Below are 18,123 nucleotides of genomic sequence, written 5' to 3' on the forward strand. Positions count from 1 at the left end.
CCCGTGGTGTGGAGGGCTAGATGAACAGGACGACCCCGTGGTGTGGAGGGCTGGATGAACAGGACGACCCCGTGGAGGGCTAGATGAACAGTAGACGTTGGAGGGGTGCCCGTGGAGGGGTGGTTGAACAATAGTCGGTGGAGTAGCGCGCCGTGGAGGCTGAATGAATAGGAGCCCGTGGAGGCTGGAGGAGGTCGACGGTAGCCCGTGGAGGCTAGAGGAGGTCGACGGTGGAGATGAAAAATATCCCGTGGAGTCTTGTTTTGCGGTACGCCACACCCCTCCCAATGAAAAGGACCCCCGTTTCGACCGTAGCGCTCCAACACAAGTCCGTTTCGTCCGTTTTGCGGTACGCCACACCCCTCCCGATCAACAGGACCCCCATTTCGACCATAGGAGGTCCTTTTCCTCCATTTTGCGGTACGCCAGACCCCTCCCAATGAACAGGATCCCGTTTCAAACGTGGCCGGTCGAACACAAGGCTGTTTCCTCCATTCTGCGGTATGCCAGGCCTCGTTTCCATCACCTGTTCCATCCAAGCCGGTTGGCTCCCACGCGTTCCGTTGCCTCCCGATGAACACGACGCATTCCGTTGCCTCCCCATGAACACGACGACAACGCTGTTTCTCCGTTCCGACCCAGCCATGTACACGAGCCCTAGCTGTACGTATGCGCGAGTAGGCGCTCGAGACCCCGCCCGTATGTACACATACGTGGCCATATTTTCTTTCTTGCACCCTGGCCGTTGTACGTACGTGTACATGCTACGTGCGCGCCTCTACTCACATGCGCGCCTCTACTACGACACGTGCGCGCCTCTACATCCACCAGTATGTACGTACACGTTCGCGAACAGAATGACAACGCTATGTACGCTTCGACTAGGTGGGTCCCGACTGTCAGGCACTTACTTGCGTGCGAAGATGTAGCTGGTGGGTCCCAGCGGTCAGGGGGGCGAATCGTTTTTTTTTGCCCGGACGCACTTCCTTGCGTGCGAAGGTGTAGCTGGTGGGTCCCAGCAGTCAGGGGGCGAATCGTTTTTTTCCCGGACGCACTTCCTTGCATGCGAAGATGTAGCTGGTGGGTCCCAGCAGTCATGGGGGCGAATCGTTTTTTCCCGGATGCACTTCCTTGCGTGCGAAGATGTAGCTGGTGGGTCCCAATAGTCAGGGGCGGATCATTTTTTTCGCAAAATACGGTGGCCCGTCCGATGGGTCCCCGCTGTCAGGTGGAGGAATAATTATTTTGCGCGTAATAAGGAGGCACTTCCTTGCGGCTGCCTTGGACTCAGCTGTCAGCCTCTCCACGTACAGTCCACGTCCGATGGAAGTCATTCCTTGACCACGTTGACCACGCCGCACCGAGAGCACCACGGCGGTGGACGACGGCGAGGCCTAGGAAGGGGACGACATGGATCCGAGGAAGACGTGGCATTGGATGCACACGCGGAGAGGAGTACGTGGGTTCACTGGTTCGGCTGTGCTGCCGTCGCCACAGAATAACAGGGGGTGTGGGTGAGTGGAGGGATGGCCTGGCCAACGGTGGGAGTAGTAGGGGGAGGTGAGGCCTCCACGGCAGTACAGTCGGCCACAGGAGGCAGGAGCAGGCGGCACGACCGGCGCTGCTTTGGGCGGCTGGAGCAAGAAGATTAGAGGTTGAAGAAGCACGAAGGCCGTTGGATGGACATCATACAGTCACTACAACTAGAATCGTTTATATTGACTAAGTTGACAAAGCCCTTGGTACGTCAACTTAGTAGGCCCACAGGTCAGCTTCCGAAATGGTGCGCCCGAGATGTCAGGGGGAGGAATCATTTTTTGGGCGGGTGAAGCTAGAATATCCGAGATTGAAGAAGAAGCACAACATCCATTGGATGGACATCCAACGGCCACTGCTGCTAGAACCGTGTGTTGACTATAAATTGATAAAACCTTGCATACGCGTCAACTCTCTTTTTTTTAGGGGACGCATCAACTTAGTAAGGCCAGAAGTGTGTGGCAGAGAACTTATAGCCCATTTGAGATATGTAAGAATGTGCAACCCATTTTTGAATTCTAATGGAATTTACTAGAGCCCATTTACAGTTTGTTAAAAGTATAGCCCATTTCAACCAACCGTTGAAAATAGAATTCAATAAAATTTCCCACATTTTGATGGGATCCGAAATATTTTTATCCCGAAATTTCTAGTCAAATTAAATACAATTTCAATATAAATTTATATTAAGTAAAAATCCAACAAAACATTGCGCTCGCAACAATTAATGAAATTAACTCAATATCCAAAAATATATTTTATAAAGTAATTACGTGTTTGGTGCATTTTTTATAGTTACTACCCAGTTTTTATAATTACATCCCATTTATTATTTCTTAAAGCCCATTTTCTTGTTAAGCCTAATGCATCCCTCCTAGGAAAGATTTGCAGCCCAATGGGGTGGAGAATAACAACTTGACCTTGCCTAGGTATTCCTAAAAAAAGTATAGTTGGGCTAGCCATTTTCAGCTTGAAAAAACTTAATATCTGGGCTGGATATCTGGCCTGGGCTAGACGGGCCACAGCCCGCCCAGTTAATACCTGCAGCGATGTTTTCGTTGTTGTTCAGAGGAGAAAACTTAATATCTGGGCTAAACATTGAAAAACTCTGCATTGCTCACACCTCAAAAACACAAATACTACTCGAGCTGCTTGGTCCCAGCTGTCGGCCTCTTCTTGTGCAATTCTCTCATTTATTGACTACTCCCTCCTTTCCGGTTTACAGTGCTCAATTCAAAAATCTCACCAATCAAGGTAGATGGTGAGTGGTGGAATACTTTTTGTAGTTTTGCAAAAGCACCTAATTAATACTCTTGTTATCCTCAAAAAATTATGTTTATCAATGCATTAATTGCAATGCATGCATGCATAAAGTACATGCATTGGTCAATTTTCTCTTAATACTTGCATGCAATGATTTAATGCACCTTGGAATCTAAACATGTGATGGAAAACAACCAAATTGATCCTTATAAAATGGAAAAACTAAAATTTTGAGATAAGCCCTATAAACCGGAAAGGGAGTACATAGGTTGACAATGGTGTGGGACCGTGATGTCAGGAAACCAGGAGGAAGCAAAATAAATTATATATATATATATAATAATAAGGAGGCACTTGCGTACGTGAGGCTATGGCCCTGGTGGGTCCCCATTGTCATCCTCTCCAAGTAAAGTCATCTCCTCGCCCACGCGTGCTTTCCGCCCGAAACAGTCAATGCCGCCCGCCCCGCTTCCCGGTGCAGGCGATTGATCCGCCTTCAAATGACACAAGTGCCATCCGGCCGTCCATCTTCCGCCCACATTAATGATACGCGGTTGCCGAGGCGGCTACTCCGGCGCCACACGTCAGTCCCTCCGCCGCCCACCATTGCTATATAAACTGTTGCGCCGGCCATAGCCATACTCATTGGAATCCGTTCCCTTTCTCCTGTCCACACCAGTACTGCCCACCATGGCTTCCTCGCACTCCAGCGCTCTTCGGGATGGGCGGACGACGGACCACAAGGAGATGGCAGCCATTGCTGCCGACCGGCTGGCCGGCAGGCAGCCAGAGGAGGACGACGTCCCAATGGAGAACATGGTAGTCGACGATCCGGCACCAACCCCCTCCTCCGTGCCATCCTCGCCGGTGCATTGCACCATGACCATCGGCGAGGCCCTTGCCCATTATATGGACACGGTGAGGCAGATGCGTGAGGAGCAGTTCTGGGAGGCGCAAGCCAACGCCGCCTACAACCACCACCTCCTCAAGGAGCACCTGCAGGCGGAGGAGCAGATCGCCGCGGAGCGGGCGGAGCAGGAGGCGCTGCTCGACTCGTACTGCTCCACCCGCAAGGGCCGCCTTGAGTGCTGGCGGTACCGCATGCGGGTGGTGGAGGCTGCGGCCGCCTACAAAGAGGGCGATGAAGCGGGTGAGGCGCTGTTTGGCGAGACCGAGGATGAGGCAGAGGACAATGCCGACTCCGACAAGTCCCCGCTCGGCTGGCATCGATGAGGCCCTGCTCCGCCGAGGCCCCACGGCCCCAACAACGAGGCAGGGGACACTGCCGGCTCCGCCGAGGCCCCGTCCTGCCAACAACGAGGCAGAGGACATCGCCGACTCAGTCGAGGCCCCACCCTGCCGGCAATGAGGGGGAGGATTTCCGCCGCTCCGCCGAGGCGCTGTCTGCCGGCAATGAGACAGAGGACATCGCCGGCTCCACTGAGGCACCGCCCCGCTGCCAACGAGGCCACGCCACACAGAAAACGAGGAAGAGTATAACACGGTAGGTCACCGCCGCTCGGGTCCAAGTAAGGCCACCGCTGCTACCCTTCGGTTGAAGCCAAGCTAGGAGGGTTGACCATTGACGGCCGGTTAGCTTCCTGGCAGCGACATGGAGTCGGAGAGCTGCGTTGGAGAAGAACGCTGCTTCTACTTAACTGCTAGTGTAGTTGGCTGACTGACACGTGGGCCCAACAGGCCACATGTCAGTTAGGCAACTACATCTGTAGTTAAGTCACTTAAGCTTCTGTTCGGCTCAGTGGGACACAGGTGGGTAGCTTCGGTTAATTAATTATACCTCAAGCGCACCCCTTTTTTGTTGAAGAATGTATGTAATGTAACGAAATCCGGCATGTTTATATGAAATCCGACCGAGTATGAATGAATTTATTTCGATTAGTTCGAATTCCTGTATCACTGGATTTGGATGAACATGCAAAACAATACGTACTAGCATTATTCCCAGGGTGATCACCTTGTTTGCAGCAGTTTCACATGTACTCCCTCCGGTCCTTTCTAGTCTGCATACAAGCTTTGTCTGCAGTCAAAGTATCTCTACTTTGACCAATCTTATACAAAAATGTATGCACTTTCACAATGTGCGAACTAAAAAGGAACAGAAGGAGTACAAAGAGTTTGAGCAGATTTTTAGCGTTTCTATACATTATAATCAAACACACAGGGCTGGCAATTCATAGAGAACATTCAAACCTATTGATGATTATGCATCTCAGCGACTCACATATCAGAGGCAATATTTACTTCACAACTAAAGAATAAAGAAAAAATTGATTGACGCTGCTGACAGCAAAGGGCGTCCCATTCAAAAATATCAAATGCATGTCTTGCTAAAATCAATGAGCAAAATTTGACAAGGTTGTCCCATTCCAAAATATTAAATGCCTACGATTGTGGAATGGGCAGGGTTTGCCATCAGTTCGTACATTGACATGGCACCTCGTGCTAAATAAACTAGCTGTTATTTTTGTGCAGTTCCACCAAAATCAACCAAATTCGCGTGTAGCTTGTATGATTTCGCCCTTATATGTTGCAACGCCTTGAACTCATTGGCACCTCCTTGCTTGTGGTGGAAATGAATGATTCGATGTATTCATGAACATTTTTTGTAGTTCCCATTGAAATCAAGCTGAGCACCCCTGTTTGCACAAATACAAAAAAGTAATTAGTATAAATCAAACTGTACTATGAATTGACAGTTTAAACAGGCACCTACATGGTCCATGTAGAGCACACTTTTAGAAAAATGGAACTCACCAGAAAGAATCCTAGAACAACATTGTACTCGCGCATCACAACAAAAAATGGAGATTTGTCAGTCCTTCTGAGCTGAAGTTAGTTTGGTCTTGTGGGGAGTAATGTAACCATCCTTCAACTGCTCCTTCTGATGAGAAGATAGATAGGGCTTCTTCATCCTGGCATAATCGGAACTAGTCACTTCACGTACTCCATATTCTTCTTCAGAGGAAGATGATCCTGTTGTGCAAAGACAAGAGGACTACTAAATGCTAGCATCCCTGTTTGCCCGAAAAAAAAAGGAAATGAAATATTTAAAACAACACAGATGAAGCACTTCTTAAGGACAATACCACTTTTTCATGACAGTATCTAAACAGTAGCACAACACCGATAGAGATGACAAAGCTCAATCATATGGATGAAATCAGTGGGCGAGTACCAACCTTTGTCAGGAGGCTTATTGTGTAGAGCATACATATGAAGCACTTCTCCGGAACCATCTGTTGCTATCTACGGTGGTGGCCATGCTTACTATATACTCCTCGATTAGTTTAATGTTTCCAACATCTTCTTGTGCAGTTCCACTAAAATATATGGTATCTTCAAAGAAGATCCCTGTTTGCACAAGTAGAGATAATTACGTGTTACATTAAGAGTGGCATCAAATCAGTGGCAAAGCAATTGCTTGTTCCAGCCATAGCAATAAATTAAGATGCAGAACTATATCATTACTTGTGTCATCACAGTTCCAGTGCTTCATTACACCACCGGGAGTTGATTTTTGTTTTTGTTCTGCTTGTTCTTCCCCTTCATCACTTGGTTCAATAACAGACAAGCTTCACCTTCAATGTAAGATTTGGCATGTCAATTAGGGAGCACAAGTATAGTACCAAACTTAATTTTTTGATGAAAGTGGAAAAATACAGGCCAACAGTTGTGAAATATCCTTATCTTACCTCAATGGGATATTACGGTGCACATACAGATTGGAAGTCTTGTCTCCATTTGTGCAGTTCACTAAAATGAAGCAACATTATTGTACAAGTAGCACAACATATGAAAGCACACTACAGAATCATGTGAAAGAAGGCTAGTACTGACCTCTCATGATGCGGATTTCAAACAACTCACAAGAAGAAGATCTGAACCAAATTTGCCAACACGGATAGGAAGTAAGATCTCCTCTTGTGCAGTTCCACTAAGATCAAGCAATCAAGCAACGTTGTCGGTGTGACATTTTGGTTGAACTGCACAAAACACTCTTAAAACAAAAGTGTTGTGCAGTGCAACAAAAGTTCACAATGGCAACGAGGTGAAGTAGATAACCCTGTTTACACAGAGGTGCAAAGGAAACAATTAGTGGTCAATAACGATGGATGACACAGAAGCCAACAAAAAGAAGCATCTACCTTATCTAAATGGGAAAGAAAGCAAGACAGTAGCATTACTCAAATGGTGGCATTGATTAATATTAACATAGAGATTATATTAACAATAGAATTTGTTAAACATGTAATTTGCTTTTAACTGTGGCATTGCATCAATGTTCCAGCGGCATTATTAGAGGGTGTTTGTTTACAGGGACATTTTGGTGTAGGGACTAAAAAAAACTCCATGTCAGTCCCATCTAAAGCAAACAGGAGGGACTTTTAGGGACTAAAAGTGGGTATTTGGGACTAAAGAAAGAAGACCCCGAGTGAGTCTTTTTGGGACTTTTTCCAACAGTTGCCCTTGCCATGCATCGCACCTTGTCTCTATTAGTTCATTACTAGGGGTAAAATGGTCTTTTAGCATGTCATTTAATAACCTCTAGTCCATGTTTAGTCCCTGGAACCAAGCAGGTAGGGACTAGGGAGTTTTTAACCAAGCAGGTCCTTAGATTAACAACACTAATGAGTTGCACGGGACAGTGGACGCACCAGCACCATGTGCATCTACCGATGTACTATGGTCATGCACAGTCTGTTGCAACAAACAACAAAACAACCAAGGAGCGTATTTGTGTTGGTCCTAGTTTTGTTATCTTTAGACACCTTCCCCTATGTGAGCGCAACAAATCTAGTCCTGCTCGAACTCTACAACCTTGTCCCCCAAAACAAAAGATCAGTTTGTTACACATGTGCGCATTGCGTTTGCCATTGTTTTCCCTTTTCGACCAACGTGGGTGCTGGATAGGCAGTCTGTACTAGTACTTCACCCCTTCCTTTCCTCTTTGAACCACGTCCTAGATTTATGCGATACAACTTTCCCCACTACTTTCCCCCATTCCTTTCCTCTTTGAACCATGTCCTAGATTCATGCTATACAACTTTCCCCCTTCATTCCTCTTTGAACCAAGTCCTAGATTCATGCTATATACAACTTTTCCCACTACTTTCCCCCACTCCTTTCCTCTTTGGACCACGTCCAAGATTCATGGTATACATGCAGCTAGAGCAATGCATGTGGATTAAGTAAATTATACCTTAAGGTTCTTGGGGCGTGGTTCGGTGGGCGATGGGATGACGGCGAAGAAGAAGGGGTCGTAGGCCCTCCCGCGCCGCCGCTGGGTGAAAGTGAACAGCTGCGCCGGTAGTGGATTCCCTCCCTTACCGACGGCGACAGCGTTAAGCCTCCTTCCCTTCCCGGCAGACGGATCCTGCCGGCTCTTTGAGCTGCAGTGAGGGGATAGAGAGGCCAACGAAGTCTTGTTTAGATCTGGAGAGGGCGAGAGAGTGTGAAGATAGCAACTACAAGCGTTGAGGCTCCAGTGTGTATATATACTGGAGAGAGAGTGTGAAGCATGCAAACCCTAGAAAACAAGGGCCGAGGCTGCAGCTTATACGTGATGATGTGATTATACGGTCACTACGAGATCGTATACCTCCGTATCCATCCATTTTGACCAGTCAAAGAATCCTCCTGGAACGAATTATGCTCAAGTGTAGTTATCGAACCCGAGACCTCAAGTTTGATGAGCGAACAGGCTAACCAGCTACACAACCCTCCCGTTATGTTCAACGAGAGGAAAATAACCTTTTATACATTCGTGCATTCGTGTGACAAGCATGCCCTGTTTTTTTTCTGTGTGTGGGAGTCATTGGAATTTCAATCATAATCGTGTCATGTGGCTTTGGTGGTAAGACTATCCACAGTGGTGCAGAAATAATGCAGCCTTAGTCACCTTACCTCTCTCCATGTAGTATGCTGGGTCCCACCAGTCAGAGGGTGAAACAAACAAATTAATAAGAAAAATTAAAAGCGCCAGCGGTGTATTTTACCTCACACATCTCGCTACTACTCGGGAACACTGTCCAATTGATCCCTCTGTTCGCTCACGTACTATTTTAAGTGAATCCTTATTATAACATGCACACAATTTTGAGCACTTGTATTCGACTTAAGTCAGTGTGCCACCATATCTCGTATACTTACTACTCCCTCCGTCTAGGTGTAATAAGTCATGTTAGAAGGTGCAACGGGACCAAGCTGCGTGCGTGTGCGTGCGTGCGTGCATGCGTGTGTGTGTGTGTTTAACAACATGTGTGGGTTAGAGAGAGCGACAGATCGACCTACTCCTATAGAGAGATGGTGTGTAGTGTACGATTTTAGCCATGAGAGTCGGTGCATCCTCTCGTTTCCGGGCGTGTCCGGTAGGGACATGCGAACAGCTGCCACACCCGCTCCTGACCAGCCTGGCCCACCCAAAGCCCCCCCATCACCCGCGCGCGCTTCCTGCCCGAAACGATCAGCACCGCTCCAAAGAATCGGTGCCGCATTCATGCCCGGGCAGAGCGGACGTGACCTCTCACTGGCGCAAGAGTGATGGTTGCTTACTCCATCCAACTTACTGCTGGGTCTATGTGATTTGACGGCTCATTGGTCTTTATTACTGAGGTGGTAGGACTGCTGGATGTCCCACGCTTTCGGCGAAAGGAGGTACTACTAGATTACAATTTTCTCCATTCTTACAGCGAAGGAGTGCAAGAGCAGTGAAAACACGCAGGCTCAGTGATTACATGGCCTACCTCACACTATCACCATGCGACACCTAACTCTTTACATAGTACTCCCTTCGTTCCTAAATATTACTAGATGAGTCCCCGCGCGTTGCCGCGGAACAGCCGTATATCTCTCTGCGCAAAATTATCGATTTCATAGAACTAAAAAAAACTCTATAACCGCATGACAAATGTGGTAGCCAAACTAAATAAACTCCCATCATCATTTAGATCATCCCACGTAAGGAAAAACGATCAGCCAAGTCCTACTGCATAATGGGATTATATTTTTCTTTTTGACATGTTAATGGGACTTAAAAGCTCACTTACATGCATGCTACGGGTGCATGCTTGCATGCAGACATGTTGATGTGATTTAAAACCCACTCACATGCATGCCACGGTATTTCTGCATGCTTGCATGTGGCTTAGTGCGGAGCCTCTCAACGTCTAGATCAGACGGCTATTATGGACTAATTTAGTTCATCTAACGACTACATTAATTTTGATGATGTGGCTTAAGGAGAGGATAGAGAATTCCTAGTAGTGAGTAGATAAGTCTTTGTAGAGATTCCACTAGGTGAACTACATACGGAACAAAATGAATGAATCTACACTTAAAATTCATCTATATACATCCGCATGTGGTTCATGGTGAAATCTCTACAAAGACTTATATTTAGGAATGGAGGAAGTATTAGTATAGTATGTACTGTAATTTATCAGCGAGATAAATTTGTACAATGCTATGAAGCTTCCAGCTTCTGTAACATGTATCTTGCGTCCAAGGTTGCCCGTTGCAACATTTCATCAAATACAAAGCAGACTAACATGCATGCTATTGCATCTCAATGATTGACATATCATAGCAAATATGTACTCCCTCCGTTCCAAAATAAGTGTCTCAACTTTGTGCAAACTTTAGTACAAAGTTGTACTACTACTAAAGTTGACACTTATTTTGGAACAAAGGCAGCTAAAGAAAAAAACGATCCATGCAGTCCCTAGCCCTTGAACCATGAACCCTAACCCGGCTTCAATTTGCTGGCAACGTTCGAGCTTCCTAATAAATGAAGTTTGCAACCTTTTGACCATCGGATCACTTTGTGAAGTTTCACCAAAATCGAGATGAGCATCCCTGTGGCAAAGAAATTGAAGAAGCATGATTAGAACAAGATTACTGGGACTAGTTGATGAGACATAAACTCATCACAAATACAGTACGTAGAAGCTAGTAGAGGTATGTGCGGGGCAAAGAAGTAGAGAAATATCCACAGGGAGTGATGTGGGCAGCTGGAGCAGTGGTGCAAGCCGGCTGTAAAGGGAGTTGTACCTGAGGGACGTAGCTCAACCTTGAGGAGGGCGGCGGGAGGTGGCAACTGAGGGAGTCCTGGATAAGGGGGTATCCAGACAGCCGGACTGTGTACAATGTCCAGACTATTGAAGCGTGAAGATACAAGACTCAAGACTTCAGCCCGTGTCCGGATGGGACTTTCCTTGGCGTGGAAGGCAAGCTTGGCGATCCGGATATTATATTTCCTTCCTTGTAACCGACTCCATGTAAACCCTAGCCCTCTTCGGTGTCTATATAAACCGGAGAGGTTGGTCCTTAGAAGGCCGATCACAATTACATTCATACCATCATAGGCTAGCTCCTAGGGTTTAGCCTCTACGATCTCGTGGTAGATCTACTCTCGTATCACCCATATCATCAATATTAATCAAGCAGGAAGTAGGGTTTTACCTCCATCGAGAGGGCCCGAACCTGGGTAAACATCTGTGTCCCTTACTTCTTGTTACCATCAGCCTTGACGCACAGATCGGGACCCCCTACCCGAGATCCGCTGGTTTTGACACCGACATTGGTGCTTCCATTGAGAGTTCCTCTGTGGCGTCTCTACAAGGCTTGATGGCTCGACTCGTCTTCAAGGACGACATTACTTCGGAGGGAGCTCTGGCTGTAGGCCAGACGCTCCGGCTCGGCGACTTTATCATGGCCGCCCCGTCGACGACAGAGCCGACGATGGCCTCTCGGGTCATCAATCATAACCTTCCGGTCAGTTCAGAACTTGCTGAATAGATGGATCCAATGGAGCTCTCCTCCTTTAATGAACTCTTGGATCGCATCGCCGCTCTTGGAGTCGCTACGAACTACGACCGGATTGGGATTAAACCCAACCGAAGGGACATCAGATCCCCGCCGGCCACCCATGAGATAGCGATTGTGGATAAACCACATGCGGATCGTCCCCCAGCTTTGAGGACGAATTATGTTCGGATCGCCGAACTCCTTGAGCCGAATATCTGCTCAGAGGACAACTTGCCCCAGGTCCTGGACTTTGGATCGGGCGTTGGACCGAAGGAATCGGGTAGCATCCCGGATTCCGAGCTGTTGGGCTCAGAACCGCCCGCGCCCCTGGGCATTAGATCAGATCATAATTCAGATTCTGCTAACAACACTTATTTGGACTTAAACTGTCTCTCCCGCATCAGGAAAGAGCCCTAGGAGACGGTACATCATTACTGGGCCAGATGCCTCCTTGCGCTCAACAAGGTCAAGGACTGCTGCGAGGAGAACATGGTCTCACTCTTCTGCAAAAACTGCACGGACGAGGGGCTCCTCAATGCTATAAGCCTCCGCGAGATAATACGTTTCGCGGACTTGGCAACCATAGTACAAAAGTATTGTGCAATGGAGAACGCTTGGAAGACCCAAACAGAATTTTCGGATAGTACCACTCTCACCAAGACCTTTGTCCGAACCAAATGGACGAATTCTCGTAAGACGTCCAATCCAATCCCCAAGAAACTGAAGCCCACCCCAGGGCGGGGATCCGTATTGGAAGAATGGCTCGACGGGCCATGTAAGCTCCACAGTACGCCGGATACAATGCCAACTCATGGCCTTAGGGCGTGTTGGATACTCCGGCAGGTGGCAAAAAGCGGCGAGGATCTTCTTGCGAGCCATGAAGCGGAACAATATCCTGCCCACGGACACAATACGGTACTAACAGTCTTCGAGACTTTCGCCTCGAACAACAGGCGCAAGCGGGCTCACCGAAGCCCTGCGGAAATTTGCCATGTGCCAAAGATGAACCCCTGGAACGACACGGCTATAACTTTCAATGCCAGTGACGAACCTCGATTCCAGACTGTCCGGGCACCGGCCGCTCTAGTCCTTAGCCCAATCGTGGACGGCTTCCGGCTAACCAAAGTACTCATGGATGGCGGAAGCGGGTTAAACTTGATCTATGAAGAAACGCTCAACAAATTGGAGATTGATAAAGGCCGCATTGAGCAAAGCGGCACCACCTTCAGGGGAATCATCCCTACTCAGGAAGCACGGTGCGCGGGAAAAATCACACTCGATGTGGTATTCGGCACTCTGGAGAATTATAGGTCCGAAGAAATCACATTCCAAGTGGCTCCTTTCAGCAGCGGATACCACACCCTTCTAGGGCGGGACGCGTTTACAAGCTTTCAAGTTGTACCCCATTACAGGTACATGAAGCTTAAAATGCCCGGGCCCAATGGAATCATCACTCTAGCCAGTGATCCGGACGTTGCACTCCGCGCCGAAAACAAAACCGCCGCACTAGCCCTGGAAGCATTATCTGAAGCCCTGGCAGCCGAAGAGTTAACAACACTGCGGGCCACTATGGACAGAGACGATGTGATACTCGACAAACAACCCAAGTCCACCTCATTTAAACCTGCAGACGAGATAGCCAAATTCCAGGTCAACCCAACGGATCCCAAGACAACAGCATCCATCGGAACACAATTGAGCCCCGTGATGGACGCTGCACTGCGAGATTTCTTACGCGACAATTGGGACATTTTTTCTTGGCACCCTTCGGTCATGCTAGGCATCCCACGCCGGCTAGCCGAACACAACCTCAACATACTAAAGGGATACAAACCGGTCAAACAGACCCTAAGGCAGTTTTCAGAACCCAAACAACAGGCCATGGGGGAAGAGCTAGCCAAGCTACTTGAGGCTGGATTCATCAGAGATATTAAACATCCGGATTGGCTGGCGAATTTAGTAATGGTGCCAAAAAAGGACAAATCCTGGCGCCTATGCATCGAATTCAAAGACCTCAACAAGGCTTGCCCCAAGGATCCCTTTCCCCTCCCTCGCATCGATCAAATCATCGATGCCACAGCTGGACACGACTCGTTGTGTTTTCTTGACGCATACTCTGGATACCATCAAATAAAGATGGCAGAGTCTGACCAAGCTGCAACAACTTTTATAACGCCATATGGCCCTTTTTGCTTCAACACTATGCCCTTCGGGCTCAAGAATTCCGGCGCAACCTATCAATGCATGATCCAAACATGCCTGGAGAAACAAATCGGCAAAACAGTGGAAGCATATGTGGACAACATTGTCATAAAACCAGACACGTCGAGACCCTAATAGATGACTTGAGGCTCACATTCGATAACCTCCGGACATACGACATCAAGTTGAATCCGGAAAAATGTGTTTTCGGTGTCCCTTCGGGGAAGCTCCTGGGCTTCATTGTTTCCAATAGAGGAATAGAAGAAAATCCAGCAAAAATCCGAGCCCTGTCGCAGTTGGCCATACCAATAGACCTCAAGCACATCCAGAAGCTAGCGGGATGCGTGGCCGCTTTGATCCGCTTTATATCCAGGCTAGGAGAAAAGGCATTGTCTCTTTACTGCCTCCTGCGGTGCACCGAACACTTTGTATGGACAGATGCAGCCGCGGCCGGACTCGATGAGATAAAGACCTTATTGGCAGGTAATCCGGTCCTAACAGCGCCAAACATCAGCGAACCTATGCTACTATACATAGCTGCAACACATCAAGTGGTAAGCACAGTACTCGTCGTCGAACGAGAAATGGACGGATACAAATTCCCGCTTCAAAAGCCAGTTTACTACGTATCAACGGTCCTCACCCCATGTATATCCCGATACCCGCACTATCAAAAAATAGCATACGCAGTCTTCATGGCATCTCGGAAGCTAAGACACTACTTTCAAGAGTGTTCGATTACTGTCGCCTCCGAAATACCACTCAACGACATAATTAATAACTGTGATGCTATGGGCCGGATTGCTAAATGGGCTATCGAGCTCCTGCCGTTCGACATAACATACAAATTGCGGCAAGCCATTAAGTCACAAGTATTGGCTGACTTTGTCACCGAATGGACAGAAGCCGAACTCCCTAAAGAGTACGACGCATACTCCAACTGGATCATGCACTTTGACGGCTCCAAAATGCTGGCCGGACTGGGAGCAGGGGTAGTCCTGATGTCTCCCACCGGGGACACGGTCCAGTACGTCCTACAAATATTATACACAGATTCCAACAATGCGGCCAAATATTAGGCCCTGTTACATGGTCTTCGGATGGCAGTCTCTATGGGCATCCAATGCCTGGAAGTGCGCGGGGATTCGAACCTCGCCGCAGCTCGAGCGCTAGTCAGCAAAGCCTTCCGAACAGGCTTCTATTGGCCGACGGCCCGAGCAGATGCACAGGACCTTGTCCAACATTGCATCGGCCGCCAGCTCTTCGCCAATCAGAGTCATATGCCCCCTACCGCTCTCCAAACAATCCCCATAAATTGGCCCTTCGCGGTCTGGGGTCTGGATATGGTCGGACCCCTTAAAGGGGTAAGCCATAAGAAAAAATACCTATTGGTCATGGTGGACAAATTCACCAAATGGATCGAAGCCAAACCAGTTAAATGGGCGTTATCCGGGGTTGTACAGTAAAAAATACCTATTGGTCATGGTGGACCAGTAATAGACTTCATATCCGGGGTTGTACACCGGTATGGTGTCCCCCACAGCATCATCACTGATAATGGCTCAAATTTCACAGCCGATGAAGTAAAAACTTGGTGCAGTAAAATGGGCGTTAAGCTCGACTACGCTTCCGTCTACCACCCGCAAACAAACGGCCAGGTCGAACGGGCAAATGGTCTTATCATTAGCGGCATAGAACCCAGATTAGTGCAATCTTTAACAGAATCGGATACACACTGGGTAGAGGAGCTCAACTCTGTACTCTGGGGACTGCGGACCACACCGAATTGAACCACCGGATACACACCATTCTTTATGGTGTACGGTGCGGAAGCAGTACTACCCTGCGACATAATACATGATTCGCCACGCGTACACATGTACGAAGAGAAGGAAGCCAAGTTAGATCGGCAGGATAACTTGGACACCCTGGAGGAGGAGCGCGACGTTGCAAAAGCCAGTTCCGCATTCTATCAGCAGCAGGCTCGGTGATATCAAAGTAGAGAAGTGCTGGCCAAAACTTACAATATTGGCGAGCTCATTCTACGCCTACCGGAGAAGAAGAAGGACAAACTCAAACCCAGATGGGAAGGTCCCTTCGTCATCGACAAAGTTCTCACCAGAGGAGCGTACCGCCTATGCAATGCATCTGACAATAGACGCGAGCCGAACCCATGGAACGCGGCTAGACTCTGGATATTCTACGCCTAACGCCGAACACAGTTTTCGTCTCCTCACCCCTCATTTTTAAATTATGCTCCACCACAATTTCTCTCCTTTCTTGACCCTCTTTCCATTCGCACAAAGTATTTAATACAGTGCGGATTCTCAGATTATCCCGGCCGTACCATGTGTGCAAGCTGTATCTGGGGGCTTCCCATTCGGAAGCTCGACATAATTACTTTAATGGCTTTTTGCCCATCACATATGCGTTCTTTCTCCATATGTGCCTTTTCTTTACCATTATATGCATCGATATGACTTAAGATGTGGCCAAGCTGGGTTGCCTGGCTCTTGTGTTTATGCCCTACATTCCCGTTAATTCGGCTAGGGCATAAGGGGAGCACCTCTGCGATTGTTACTGCCGGTTGAGCCGGATGTGTACCTCAGACTGGGTGAAGCCGAAAGCTAGTTTCCTTAAGAGAATATTCGATCAGTGAACAAAGGATGTATTCGTTGGTTACAACAAAGAACCCCAGAAGCTTTGTATCCTGCGCCATCGCGTGTAGTTTGGACATGTGCATCGACACATGGATACCAAGGGAAAGGAACCCCTAACGGAACTATTCTCCCTAGAAGATGTTTCTTGCTATCCATGCAATATAACATAACTAGTTGGGTACTTGTCTGTTCAAGCACCTATGACCCCTACGCCTGGTCTCCAAGCATGCCCCGGTTTTCGCATAACCGAGCAGGTATTTGGACCCACCCCGGACTATAGGGCCCGGGGGCTGAAGCGAAAAGGTCCGCCATGACAAATGATTTCAATCCGGCTAGAGGCTACTTATGCCAGTAAATTTACACAGTCACTGAGAATGAATATATTCCTCCTCTATACCATCTAATAGGTTATCTAGCCTACAATCTTGCTGAGAATACTTAGCGGCTAATGCTACCTGGTCATACACTAGGCTCACGGGAATTTCTTGCCCATCAGGCCCCGCCGGTCCCACTTCGGCCATATGGTTAGGCTCCGGCTTGGTGTACCGCGTTTTCACCATCGCCCAGGCTTCTCTTGCTCCTTGCCGGCAGGCTGATATCTTCCACACAAGGAAGCGCCGCCGGGCTTCTTGGAGCAGGTCCGCAAGGTCCCCCATGCCATTCGGCAGTAGGCCTGATGGCCACAAGGCCTGGGCAACACCGTGCATCACCTGCCGGGCACGCTCGTGCATTTGCGACAGTTCTTGCAGCAAATCACCTGCATATGAGGGCATCTACTCTTCAGGGCGACCCATTAACATTCCTGCAAGGAAAAAATCTTTTTAATAAACTTCCTCGCCGAACTATCAAACGGTTCGCTTGCGCTCTTACCAAAAATGCCGCGACGAAGTTTTTCGTTCTCCTTCACGGAGTCGACCAGTTGTGCGCGGACGTCCTTTAATTCCACGTCCAAACGAATATTGGCATCATGAAGCCTGTTCTTCTCTTGTGTCACCTGCGTAAGGATGCGCTCGCCGGCCTTTAGTTGCCGTTGGAGATGCGAGTCATCACCCGCGGCGCCATCCGGATTCACTCCAGGATTGTCTGCAGAACTTACTGTTAGACTAACCGCACTAGCCTAGAACATCTATGTATAATGTAGACAAATAGTACCGGCGGGGGCCTTTTGGGATCCCTCTAACTTGGCTACAGCATCAGATAATTGGGCCTTGCAGGCCTCCAGCTCCCGCGCCAAATGTTCATTCTTGTCCACAAGGACCTGTGGATATATTGATCCTTCAAACAGTTGTCCCAACTATTCTAAGTCTCACGGGCTATTGCTAGGCATACTCATCAAAATCTCTTACCCGTATGTCTTTGGTATACTGGCTTGTCGCTTAGGCAAGTCCGCCTCGAGCGGCTCGGTCATATGCATCCGCCGAATTGAAGGCATTAAAAGCCTCTTCGAAAAAGATGTTGTGCCGGAGCACGGCCTTCCGACGCCTGTGGTTCATGGCGCTCTCCACTTCGTAGTTCATGGCCGAACACATATCTGTACCCTCTGTCGGGAAGCTATGCGGTGATGGCCCCATATCCGCCTCCGCCCCCGAAGCTGGTTCTGGAACCCGGCTGGTGGAGGCGTGGTTGGTGGGGTTTC

Source organism: Triticum dicoccoides, chromosome 6B, assembly GCF_002162155.2.
Source record: "Triticum dicoccoides isolate Atlit2015 ecotype Zavitan chromosome 6B, WEW_v2.0, whole genome shotgun sequence".
Classification (NCBI taxonomy): Eukaryota; Viridiplantae; Streptophyta; class Magnoliopsida; order Poales; family Poaceae; genus Triticum; species Triticum dicoccoides.